Consider the following 14,311-nt stretch of genomic DNA (forward strand, 5'->3'; position numbering starts at 1 on the left):
CTCTGCCACTTGCAGTGGCTGACATAACCAATGCAATCCTCATCCAAGCAATTGACTGAGCCTGGGCTTCAGTGTGGAGGGGGAATTCTTCACAGCTTCTTGATAATTAGGGAAGCGGGGAAGGCAGATGTTTATGGAACAAGCCATTGTAGCAATTTAATGGTAAGTTTGCTCTGTGGAGATGAACCACCCACTTGGGGGAATGTATCTGCAGGCATTGTATCCTGCTTCAGTAGCTATTTACCTGGCTGATACCACAGAACTGCTCGGAGATTTAATTCATGTTTCTAGAATCATAGAAATGTCATAGAATGGCCTGAGCTGAAAAGCACTTCAAAGATCATCTATTTTCAATGCCCCTGCTATGTTCAGCATCACCAGCCACTAGACCAGGCTGCCCAGAGCCACATCCAGCCTGGCCTTGAATGCCTCCAGGGATGGGGCATCCACCTCTCTGGGCAACCTGTTCCAGCATGTCACCACTCCCTGTCTTAGTTTAAAACCATTTCCCCTTGTCCTATCACTATCCATCCTCGTAAACAGTCATTCTGCCTCCTGTTTATATGCTTCTTTCAAGTACTGGAGTCACAATGAGGTCTCCCCAGAGCCTTCTCTTCTCCAAGCTAAACAAGCCCAGTTCCCCCAACCTTTCCTCAGAGGGCTCCAGCCCCCTGATCATCTTAGTGGGCCTCCTCTGGACTCATTCCAAGAACTCTGCATCTTTCTTGTGCTAGGTGTCCTAGGCCATATAATTCACTTGTGGTAGTTGCTATAAGGTCCCATTCATTTCTTGTTTAAAAATTCCATAGTCTGTAGAGTATAAAACTGTTCAAAAGAAAAAATAAATCCTATATAGAGTAAAAAGAGTAAGTAAGTCAGATTTTCAAAGGGTATTACATTTTTCTTCTATTTTAATTTAGAATGACTATTCTATTCCCTATATATGTTGCATATGTATACTAAAAGCTTCTTAACCGTGTGAAATGCTTTACTTACATCACTTCTGAGATGAAGAATGAACAGATGCTGTTAGCAACTGATAAAGAACACTTCATTTAAGGTTAATTTGTATTGTTTGTGTCATTACAACAAATTGCTTAGCATTCACCTTAAAATTTCTACTGGAATACAAACTAAGTACAAGTGTAGCAGTAATGAAATATTAGGCTTTCTTGTGCTATAAAATTTTGTGCGTAAAATACCTATAACTGTGTGGACTGAAAAATAATTTCTTCATGCAGTTCTTTTAAAATTAACATCTTACTGAAAGAAGCAGAGTAGAATGAACTTCTATTTAACACAAATTTTTGTTATGGGCTGTAACATAACATGCAGTTTTCCCAGGTGATTTCCCACATAAGTAATCTGAGCTAACAAACATTATTGTAATTCCTTGCATTTACATAGGGGTGTTCTGGAGCAATTGATCCCATAGTGGTATGCATTATTGTATCCCACACTGCTTTAGAAATGTGCATATGTATCAAAATGCTAATGTAAGTAGCAGATAAAATGCTTTAAGAGTAAAATTTCTACCACTGCAGAAAGAAAGTAGGAAGCTAAAGAGCTGCCTGGAAAAATAATTACAGGTACAAAAATTATATCAATACTGTTTTGTCATCACTTTAGGATCTCCTTGAGTCCATTAGTACAAGATTAATCTCCCTTTCCTTTATCTCAAACAGCTCATCTAGTCCGTCAGGGGCTCTCAGTACTGTACAGAGGGCCAGGGATATGTCTGGGAACTGAGGTACCTCAGCTGCTACCACAGGATAAAGTATGGTCCAGGAGAACCTCTCTACCCTTTCCACTATGGGTTGTTGTAGTTAGCTTAGAACGTGCCTCCTCAGTTTTTGGAAGGCTATGAGGTAGTAACCTATCTTCTAACTGGTTCACAGATAAAGAAATCTTGTCCATTTCCACAGTTTTAAGTACAAATCTTCATATACTGCAAAGACTTAATCAGAGTAAGCACAAATCAGAGTGTGTGGAATTTGAATTGCTCAAAGGGTCTCCTAGACACTCATTCCAGGGGAAAACATCATTCACTAAAAGTGCAAGTACAGCTTCTAAGGCCCATTAAGCCTATTTTCTAGAACAGGAGAACTTAAGAGACAAGACTTACCTCTCTATTTTTCTTCATTTTTCTCTATATATCAGAAAAGGAGAGGGGAGGGGAGGGGAGGGGAGGGGAGGGGAGGGGAGGGGAGGGGAGGGGGGAGGAGAGGAGAGGAGAGGAGAGGAGAGGAGAGGAGAGGAGAGGAGAGGAGAGGAGAGGAGAGGAGAGGAGAGGAGAGGAGAGGAGAGGAGAGGAGAGGAGAGGAGAGGAGAGGAGAGGAGAGGAGAAAAAATAATGATTGAGCTTTGAAGCCTCAGTCTGATCTGCTTCCTTCTCATTTTGCTCTTCTATGAAGTGCACGTAGATCTCTGTGTTGCAGAGTCCATACCATCCACAAAAGAAAACAGGGAAGTGTATTGATAGCATTGCTGAGATAGCATCTCTAAAGGCAGGAGGGTCAGTGGAGGAGTCAACAATACAATTATTTTACAAGACAAACAAATATCAAGCTTTAAATGTGAAATGTCCTCTTCAACCAGTGTAGAAACAGGACCTTTGTCAACAAAGCTGTTCATATTAAAAAGCTTTCCAGAGAGTGCAGTAAAACAGATGAGCTGGTAGCTTTTGGCTTCTGGAGGCGAATGACTTACAATCACTGTATGAGTCACAGAGACAGGCAGATACAAATATGCTTGTTAGCTCCAAGGAAAAAAAAATATTCTGCACTGGAGATCAGCATTCTCATCAGGTCACCACTCTGCCACATCTTGTATACATTCCTAGCTCAGGGCAGATAAATAGGTCATTTGAGAGAAATGGACTTCAAAGAATTACAAAACCAGAGTAAAGGACATGCACTGCCTCACTGCTGATTTTTCTCATTACTTTCAAAGGTACTGTTCAAGAGCTTGGGTTTGTGCTTAGATATACTATATACAGTTCAAAATCAAAATTCTAAAATAATGTAGTTGCAGCTTAGTGAAGGTTTCTGCTTCTTTTCGCAGACAATGGAGCATAGAGAACCTTTCAGGACAAGAGTTGGTTGCTTATCTTCTGTTCTCTAAAAGGAGGTGTTTTGTCTTCTCAGAGTGAAGACTTATATTTCCACCAGGGAGTAGAGCAGAGAAAATGAACAAGAAAAGACTGATGGACTGTTCTTCCATGAATTTATCTCCTTGCTTTTGTAATCCACATATACCTTTGACCTCCTGAGCTTCCAAAGGCAGAGATTTTTAGAGTGCAGTATATGTAAATGTTCTTCCTTTAGTGATTCTTCCTTTTATGAAAAGAAAAAAGAGAAAAGAAAAAAAAAGGTTTATGAAGTCTAGGGAGATGTATTGTTTACAGTAACATTCATGCAGTTCTCCTGTTACATAGATATTGTTTAAAAATGGATAGACTCAGCTATTTGGACACAGCAAATAGTAAGTACTAAACCACTCTCACTGGTTACCTGAGCTATATATCTGTGAAAATCTGTAATATAATACACACAGAGAAGAGAAACTGATACAAAGCACAACAGTACAGCCACATGCCTTCAAACAGAAGAAAGCAGTGGGAAAAATGAAAGGAGTTCTTTTTCCAGAATTTTATTTCTTGGAACATTTTGCGAGGATATGATCTCAAAACTGTTAAGAGGTTGTCCTGTGATTCCACTTTGGATGGCATCACCTCTCCCTACAGCTAATCAAATAGAACTCTTCTGCCTGGCAGAAGTAACCATATACTCCAACCTCTGTTCTTTTTGCAGGTTACAAGGATCATAAGGAAATCTCAGGAGGCTAAAACCAGAGACAAGTCAGCAATAACTGTAGGCCCCAAATAGACCTTCCAAGGTGGCTCTTACAGGCACCAGTATTTCACGAATGTGAGTGGCACACTTCTTTCCTTCACTACTGCCTCTTCTGCTCTAGAGAACCAGACTTTCCTTCTCTTATAATGAGAGCTAAAGGAATCAACAGCTCTTCTAAGATAAAAGTTACAGTGGATACACTGGATAACCACTATGGTGTGACCAGGGCTATAGAACTATTTCAAAGAGTCTAGACTGGATACTCGTGATCTACATTGTATACACATGCACATAAGTCACATGCACATAAGTCAGAAAGCTTGTGTGATATTGTGACACCATTCGTATGCCAGGTTAAGAGGTTCATAAGAAAGGAATTATTCTCTGAGGATTAGTGTGACTACCTTGCAGTTGCCTTAAGTGAAAACATAGAAATAACAAGCTACAATAGTAGCTTATGTGAAGAGGTTGTCTTATTCTTTTCAAATGTCTTTCTTTCTGAAATGTACAGACATAAAATCAGATCACTTTCCAGAATCAGAATATTGCTTCTTTCTTCCAAATCCTTTGTTCTTCAGGGACAGTGAACTAACACTGCAATCAGTCAGTGTCTAACAAAAGCAAGGTACAGTAACATAACAGAAACAGTCTCTTTTACTGTGCAATTTATATAATCCCTTGAGCACTATATAGAAGATCTCAAATAGGCTGACTTGCATTCTCACCCTTCCAATATGCCATACATGCCCTAGAAATGTTGTGAGATTTACTGTTATGCCACTGATGATGAGAAATGTACTGTAAGCTTGAATCTTGCTGAACTGATTTTTTCTCTTTATAACACTTCCTATCTTTTTAAAGGGATCTCCTTGACATTTCACACACCTTAAAAAAATGTGCACCTGACTGAAATAACCAGGGCTTCTGTCACTGGTAATGGCAAAATGAAACAAAAATGAAACAAAAATGAAACAAAACCTCAGCTTCTGTCCACTCTGAGTAAAAATTTTATTTGCACCATTTTCATGTGCTTTTCATGGACTACAGTGAGGAAGTGGTTGTCAAAAAACATCTTCATACTAAATTCCAGGAAATATTTCCTCATGGTCTTATCCTAATCAATAAATTTTGAATCTCATCAATGCTCATTTATCTTTGCTGAACTGGCAAAGGAGAAGTGGATTTCGGAGATGAACACTTATCTCAGTCTCAGCCAGACAGAGGTTACTGTCTCTTTGAAATATCTTCTGGCAGACATGAATTCTAAGCAGCCACAAATGATGATTTTCATTCAGTGTAGACTCAATCAAAATTCAATCAATTTTGAAATCAAAAACAAGAGGTGATGGAGCTCAATCTTGTTAATTTCCTGCGTCTTCAACCTGCTAAACTTAATCATATGTTACTGATATTGACCTTTCTTTCCTTGACATCAGGAAAAGGGTGGACCTACTGAATTCTTTTCCTCCAACCTGATGGGGTTGTCTACAATTCCAGCAGACTGTAAGATGTAGATAATGATATGAATTCCCTCTCTAATGATCAAACACAGACGATCCCATTGACACTCATTGACAAAAGCCCACAATGAAAATGCTGGACTAGAAACAATGTGATTTCTATGCTATATATTCCTCCCTGTGCCTGAGGGAAAATGGAAAAACTTCGCACATGGATAAAGAATGATATTACTTTCTGGCTATTATGGAGTTCTATATTCTAAGGTATTTTTTAAAGATGAATTAGAATGCATGCATTTTTGAACATGGAATTATATAGAATTTGACCAGATCTGCTGAACTATAACCAGAAATTGCTGTTACAACACATCAAAAAGACATTTAAACAAATTGGGGCCATTTGATCATTAAAAATACAAGTTCAGCAGATATAAAGAGTCTTGAGTGAATACCTGACAGACATCAAGAGCTGAGCAAAATTAATCCACCTTTCAGTAGAAGGTACATTAATTAACAGATTACAGACATAGTTCTAAACAGATTATGTGCCCCATATACCCCCAAAAAATTCTTGTGTATCAGAGCAGTGAAAATATTCAGTCGTTCAAGTTTCTCTCCACATTTATGCTAAAAAAGCCCACTTCTGCTGGTATAGCTACAAAATGGCTTACTAGTTCTCCTGAGGAGGAAGTCAGTGTTTGTTGGACGTTAGCTGGCTGCTGTATTCTTTGCTTGTGACAGCTAACCAAAGGGGAAAACATAAACACGAGTCCTTTTGGTTTGGGGTCAGACTACAAGATGGCCCGATAAATATATATCTAACTTTTCTTACATCAGGACGAAGAAATCAGTCTGTCAATTTGTTTTGTGTCTCAACTATTCTCACCCTCACCCTCTCAGAACATGACACTGCTCTGCTTGTGGCTTCTTTGTTTTTTTGTTCGTGTGCTTTTTTTTCATATATATGTATGCCCTTTCTCAGCCATAGCATTCTGAGTATTATGAGCATAGAAACAACAGTGAAAGTATATGAAAAATTTATTTCCTTTACTCTCTCCTTGCAATTATGTTTTCACTGCTTCAATAAATAGTAAAATCATTCCTTTCACACATCATTACCATTGAAAAGATTAAAATAGACTGGATATAAGAAAAATAAAAGTTCCTCAAACCAAGGAGAAGGTTCTGCATGTACCCATCTGCCCCAAATTCCAGCATGTGGTCTCTCCTTGCTCAGAAATGTCTGTATCTTTCCAGAAGACAGGAGGTAGTCTCCCTCATACAGCCCAAGCAGCCATGAATGTGTTGAAATATGAGCAGTGAAAACAAAAATGGATCATTAAAACCAAGATAAAGCAAAACAGAATACAAAATAAAACAAAACTAACAGCACACAGAGAAAAAAAAAAAGAAAAATAAACAATGTGAAGGCTCTTTGCCTGTAATCTGTCAACAGCTCCAGAAAATCAAGCAGTCTCTAATCTGATATCCAGAACAAGGCAAGAGGCTGGAAAGGGCCAATATTTCAGTGCCTGAGCCATTTTTTAGTTCAGTTGTGCCTGTGCTATTACACAGAAGAATGTGTTATGATTTGTACCGGGAGTGATAGTTCATTATCCCAAAGAATATGTTGAACAGCTTCATTACACACACAATGGATTCATATAGCTGCTGCCTACCTTTTGTGAGACAAGCTTTAAGAGCAATCTATTGCTTCCTGGACATTTGATGAAAATATATTTAGACTCTTTTCTCTAAACACAGGTTTATTTGATAGGTTCCATGTCCTAATTATAACATTTCACTGCAAGATAAATTGAACTCAAGAAAGAGCTATTATCCATGGTCTGCTCAGCACTTGGTACAGTGGGGTCATTTTCCTGATTGAGGCCTTGCTGCTCCATTATGATGTAAATTATTTTAGAATAATAATAGGAAAACTATTTCTTGTTGATTGTGATGTCTAAGCTATTTTGTAAGCAATATACGATAGCTCACGTTGTGTCTTATTCAGAGCAAAATTGCTGTGGTTTCTTTCTTATGCACAATGCTATACATGAGACACACGGTTTTTCTCGAGTCTGTGGTGTCTTTGTGTGTACATCTACATTGCATTACAAATACTCATTTGCTAAAATAACCTTAGGTATGTCATCCAGAGCTATGTCCTTGGCAATCTCACATTACTGTTGAAAGCTCCAATTCTATTCTGGCAATCTTTGCTTTTGCTCAGTAAGTTCCTCAGCTTTCAGTGCTGTTGCTAGTTAGCCAGCAAATGATCTCCAGCAGTATTAACCAGAAAAGTCAGGCTGCACACAAGAGACTCTTCAGCAGTGTGCGTCTGACCTTCACTGGTCCAAGTCAAAACCACACAGGCACAAGATGTTGGGTAATCTCTGCTGTGTCTCACATTCTGTCTCTTTTACTTTACTCCCTTTAAAGTCAGGTAGGTAACATTAAGAGATGGAAATTTTCCCCTGACTCCATCTGAATATTAAGGACAGCCCTTAAACCCTCAGGGAACAGACAAGTATGTGAGCTAGATCATGCTGCTTAACACAATTTGTCTTCATGAAAACTCTTGTCAAAAGTAAACACCTGCTAAAAGCTGTTTAGGTCTGCTGTAATTCCACTGCTTGACTTGCCATATTAAAAACATAATTAAGGAGCTTATGTTGTGTGTCATAACTGCTTGCTACTTTGTTTTTGTAGGTCATATCTTACTTATGCTATTGTCCCAGTGTACTCACTGGACCTGCAATATTCAGAAACTCAACAATTACTGTGCTACTCTAGGCTAACCTAGAATAGGCTAAAGTTGGAGAGGAGAGGAGAGGAGAGGAGAGGAGAGGAGAGGAGAGGAGAGGAGAGGAGAGGAGAGGAGAGGAGAGGAGAGGAGAGGAGAGGAGAGGAGAGGAGAGGAGAGGAGAGGAGAGGAGAGGAGAGGAGAGGAGAGGAGAGGAGAGGAGAGGAGAGGAGAGGAGAGGTGAGGAGAGGAGAGGAGAGGAGAGGAGAGGAGAGGAGAGGAGAGGAGAGGAGAGGAGAGGAGAGGAGAGGAGAGGAGAGGAGAGGAGAGGAGAGGAGAGGAGAGGAGAGGAGAGGAGGGGAGAGAATTTTGAAGGCTGCTTGAATCAACTGATAATTTCTTTTTACTTTGAGGCCTTTTTTTTCAGCATGTTGGTAACTTGACACATTTTGCTATATTTAGAATAGGTTTGGGAAATGAAGACGAGCCACAAATCTATAATTAAAATCTTGGTTTTTCATCTTAACCATCATGACCAGATTTCTTTACTCCCGTGACCACAGAATGTCCTATTATGGGTGTGTACTCCAGAACGTTATTTAAATTCTATCTCTCCGGGTAGCGAGGGATTACATCAGAAACAATCACTGCACAGTGCCATGTTTCTGTTACTCTGCAGGTTTAAATGTCAGATTGATATGAAGACAGATGCAATTACTGAATCATTCAGATTTTAAGGTTATTGTGATAAACACAATTGATTTTAATTCTAATATTTCTGTTTCCAGAAGATATAACAATGTTTTCCTAAAAGCAATTCCTTAGCAAACGATATATTTTCCATGAATTTTAGTTCTATGCAGTTGTTTGAGTTAAAGCTTGTAATTTGGGTACTACAAGGTAATGTTTTACCTTGTATTTCTATACTCAAAAATGCTAGCTGTTTAAACATGACTTGTGCTGTGAATCTCCTGGGCCTCACAAGAATTAAAACAGTGTTGTAACAACTTATTTCTTAGCTTTTGGTTACATGCCCACACATTAAGTTCTACTTTTTAAAAATAAAATATTTATGCCTCAGCACTCTAAAATAGTTTAATATAAATTTTAAAATTTAGATACAATGCACATCTGTCAATATTGCCAAGGATTTGTTGCTAGCTAATTTGTAAATCTTTTCAATTCCCTTGTAACAGTGAAGCCCCAGAGTAGTGCAAAGACTGTGACCAGAGAAACTGAGAACCCAACTGAGAAAGCACCACGCAGCCAGTGATGAAGTCATTATGTAGTTTGCAGTTTCTTTGCTGTCTTGTAGGGTGTGATAACACAGTCATTTCAGGAGCTGCTGCTTGTGCTACTTAAATAGTGAATGTTCTTAATTGGGATTATGGCCCTGAAACCTGAGATTGTTCAGCTCGGAGAAAATTAAGAGGGCATCTTATCAACACTAGTATCTAACAGGTAGGGGTCAAGTGCTCAGTAACAGAACATGGAGCAATGGGCACAAACTGGAACACAGGAAGTTCCATCTGGACATGAGGAAAATCTTCATTACTGTGAGGGTGACAGAGCACTGGGGCGGGCTGCTCAGAGAGGTGGTGCAGTCTGCTTCTCCAGAGATATTCAGATTGCATCTGGATGCTCTCCTGTGAACCTGCAATAGGGAACGAGTTTTAGCAGGGGGTTGGACTAGATCAAGTCCAGATGTCCCTTCCCACCCTTGCGATTTTGTGGTTCTGTGAATGCCCTATCTTTGTTTCTTGGCCTCTCAAAATGAAGTTAGATTCTTCTTCGCAAAGAAGGTCTCTAATCCAATGTACAGCAAGTTCACCTGGGCTATAACTTACCCTTACTTGTAGTCTACTTGCTATTACTTCAAAATGCTTCCATGCTCCTTCACAGAGTCTTGCAAACTCCAGCCTGGTAATGTTTTAAACCATTCTATCTAGACCCTAAAAGTCTCCATGACTGAAATTATACAATATAAAGGAAGCCAAAAAAGCCTATGTTGCAAAGAACTCTGTAGTTTAAAAACTTCAGTGTTCTTACTTTAGCTCTGACAGTTCTTTCTACCTTATGCAGCCAAATACTAGTTACTAAAAAACTTTTGATAACATTGCAAAAGCTGCCAGAGCTCTGGGATGAGCTTTTATACTGGTAACAATGAAAAACACTGAAAACAATTTTTTTTTATTATTATTATTATTATTATTTTTTTTTCTGTTTGGGAAAAAATAACAGTTTGCCATTGATAACCTTGGAAAGAACAAAATTCCTCTGTGCTGAGTTTGGGGTAACAAAACAAGCCTATGCACTCTCCATCCTGACCTATAAGGCACACATCAGATTACTCAGTCCCTGTCTGTATTCTTTTCCTGGTGCCTCTTTTGTTCTGTTAAATCTGGAAGATGGAAGGGAGATGTGAGTAGTGGCATATTTAGTCTCAAAGGTAATAGAGACTTGCCCTGTAAGGGATGTTGATATTTTATTTAGGACAAATCTTAGTTTATCAGAATATTAGCAGTATATTAGCAAACAATGCAAGAGCTGAGTACAGGATACAACATCGGAAGATGATATGTCATGATTAACATGCCTATCACCTGGAATGAGCTCCTATCACCTGGAAGAATTTTTGTTTCATGCTGTGGAGTTTGACCAAAAAGTTTTAAGATGTTCCCAGGATTTAATAATTTCTGTCTCCTCTGCAATGAAGGCTAAGAGACAAACAAGTAAATGCAAGATGTAGTACTGCTTGCCTTAGAAGTTTGGATTTCTTAGATTTGACATCCTCAAGTGTTAATGTAACATTGTTGTAAAGCAAAGTTTTTTATGTATCCAGTTACTGGTAGGAGAAAATTCCTGGGAATGTTGATATTCTACTCTCTCAGGCCCTTAATTGAAAAAAAGTAACAGGATAGCTGTAAGCAGCTTCCCAGGAGTAAGACAAACCAAAATGCCAGCTATATCCAAGGTCTTGAGAAATATGCGCTAGTCCCCAAAGAGTAACACGTGGCTTTAAAGTCAACTGCTGCTGCTGCTGTGACAACCGGTGACTGACCAGCAGCCCTGGGTTGCATGGTGCTTTCAGTTGGCTCAGGATGGTGATTGAGACTCATAATAACTTGGCTATGCTGGGCTGTGTCTGCTGTGTGTAGCTTTCATTTTTACTGCCTTTAAGTAACTATGCATTAGTCTGTGGCTCAGTTGTGTGCACATTTATTGGGAGGCTCACTAGATGTGTTACACAATTCATGCCTACATCAGGGTATTCACCATTTTCTCTGTGTTTCTCAGTGCCACTTGTTTCCGCTTTACTTAATATTGGCACAGAAGTGAGTGCTGGAGTTGAAAGTCCTATAAGTGTTTTCCCTTACGTCAGTCAATCTGTCACACATTTTTTAGGCAGGATAATAACAGATGTTAATATCAAATTATTTTTTAATGCTCATTGATAGAGCCAGATTGAATCTTCTCCTCATTTACAAGTAGAATAGTAAAGACCATACCGCAAAACACTAGAAATAAATAGAAATAAACATTCCATTGTATTTGGTAGTCCTAAACACATGATTTCTTCTCTAGTTTGAACATACTGATGACTTCAGAAGACGCTTGCAACATCTCAGTTCTGTGACATGAGAACATCTGGTGTGACAGGCTAATGCCTCACTGAAGCAGTTAATCCTCAGTTGTGGCATTGTAGGAATACATCTCTGATGGAGGGACAGAAAGTCTTATCCTTGTGAACAACAACACCTCAAATAACTTGTGTTTGATTTTCCCACTGCTGGTTTCACATCAGTCCTTAGCACAATTTCTGCTTATGCCGCTATGCCTTTGGCAGCTTACTAGCGTGTCTCCACCAGTGCAGACCTGTGTTTTACAGTCAGGCGAGGCTGAAGATCTTTGAACAGTCATTTCTCAGCATTTTGTGAAATAAGTCTGAATATGTCAAGAGATGAAAACAATTATGTCAGACCATGTCAGTGTTTGCTTTCTGCAAAGAAAGCCTCCCAACAGATTGTATTTCTCACCTAAAAACATTTTACACATTTTACTTTATTTTCTGAGGGAAGAATAAAAGGATATGTATCTCCTTTAAGATACTTAACATGCAACAACTAGTATTAAATCAAATCCTTGTAAAACATTTCTGTCTGCAGGTCCCATTTGAGTTAGGAGCTGAATGTTGTGATTTGGTAAGGAAACACATTGTTTAAACCAGTCTATCAATTTCTGTGGTAATAATACACTGATTTGTCTTTACCTGAATTTCTATCTTATTTTAGTTCCCTCAGTATCACTAAGAAGATTGTCCGGATCTTGTTTTCTTCTATTTCTTCCTGAAAAGAAAACCTTACACTCTCCTACTGCTCTGTGAGGCCATGCAATAGCTCAACAGCAAAGTTAGAGGTCACCCTTCTTAATTTCTTCTGGGATATTCATCAGTTTTGTTCAAAACATATCAGAGTGGGCAAAGATCTTAATGTAATCTGAAAGTCTCCAGTTAGGCTACACTGAGTGGGCAATGAGTGTTGAGTTCTTCAAATCCAGGTTTTGCTACATAAACTAGCAGTAATTAGTAAACATGTATTCTAACCATCATCCAGAAGCAACTTGTGATATTCTTTCATTACCTGCCTTGCAAAGAAATTAGGACTGGGATTTAGGTCAGTGAGCCTTGCCTCTCTGGAAAGTGAGTGCCTGGGAAGATAATGGAACAGATCCTCCTAGAAGGCATGTTAAGACACATGAGGGATAAGTGGGTGATCCAAGACAGCCATCCTCTGACGGCCTTTTATGATGGAGTGATGGCATCAGTGGACAAAGGGAAAGTGATCAGTGTAATCTATCCAGACTTGTGCAAGGCCTTTAATGTGGTGTCCCACAACATCCTTATCTCTAAATTGGAGAGATAGAGATTTGAGGGGTGGACTATTCATTGGATAAGAAATTGTTTGGAAGGCCAGAGACAGAGGGTTGTGGTAAATGACACTATGGCGATGAGCAGTGCCCCCCAGGGGTCTGTCCTGGGACTGGTGCTCTTCAACATCTTCATCAATGACATCAGTGATGGACTCAAGTGCACCCTCAGGAAATTTACCAATGACACCAAGCTGAATGGTGCAGTTGACACAATAGAAGGGATGCCATTCAGAGGGACTTCAACAAACTTAAAAGGTGGAAAGGTGAGCCTGTGTGAACCTAGTGAGGTTCAACATAGCAAAGTGCAAGGTTTTGCACTTGGGTTGGAGTAATTCCAGGTATGCATACAGACTGGAAGAACTCCTTGAGAACAGCCCTGCAGAGGAGGACCTGGGGGTTCTGGTGGATGTAAAACTAAACATGAGCCAGCAGTGTGCTCTTGCAGCTCAGAAAGCCAATGGTATCCTGGGTACCATCAGAAGACAAATGGCTCACGGAGAGGGAGGGGATTGTCCCCTCTCTACTAATGTCCCTCTGCCCTAATGAGGCCCCATCTGGAGTACTGTGTCCAGGTCTGGGGCCCCAATACAGGAAAGATGTGGAGCTGTTGGAGAGAGTCCAGAGGAGGGCCATGAAGATGATAAGGGGGCTGGAGATCCTCCCCTACAAAGACAGGCTGAGGGAATTGGGCTCGTTCAGCCTGGAGAAGAAAAGGCTGCGCGGAGACTTCATTGCAGCCTTCCAGTATTTTAAAGGGGTTTATAAATAGGAGGGGAATCAACTTTTTACAAGAGTGGATAGTGATAGAACAAGTGGGAATGGTTTTAAGCTCAAGGAGGGAAGGTTTAGATTGGATATCAGGGAGAAGTTCTTCACAGAGAGAGCAGTGAGGTGCTGGAACAGGCTGCCCAGAGAGGTTGTGGATGCTCATCACCTCCACCCTTGGAGGTGTTCAAACCAGGTTGAATGGGCAATCCAGTCTAGTACCAGATCTAGAGTTTGGTGGCCCTGCCTATGGCAGGGGGTTGGAACTCCATGATCTTTGGGGTCCCTTCCAACCCAAGCCATTCCATGACTCCACGATTCTATGATTAGTTGCCTACACACATGCCACTTGCCATTTTAGGCTCTGTAGGACTTATCATTTGGCCTCCAGTGATCACTCCATAAAGGCATAGGTTCACTTTTGATTAACACTATATCTACCACACTTGGGAGGATTGTTCCAGTGCTTTAGAGCATCAAGGTCATATGTGTAGTCCCAATGTCCAGATTTACAATAAGTTTTCTGAGAGGCAGATCAGGAACTGCTGAAAAAAATC

Source organism: Lagopus muta, chromosome 1, assembly GCF_023343835.1.
Source record: "Lagopus muta isolate bLagMut1 chromosome 1, bLagMut1 primary, whole genome shotgun sequence".
NCBI classification, from domain to species: domain Eukaryota; kingdom Metazoa; phylum Chordata; class Aves; order Galliformes; family Phasianidae; genus Lagopus; species Lagopus muta.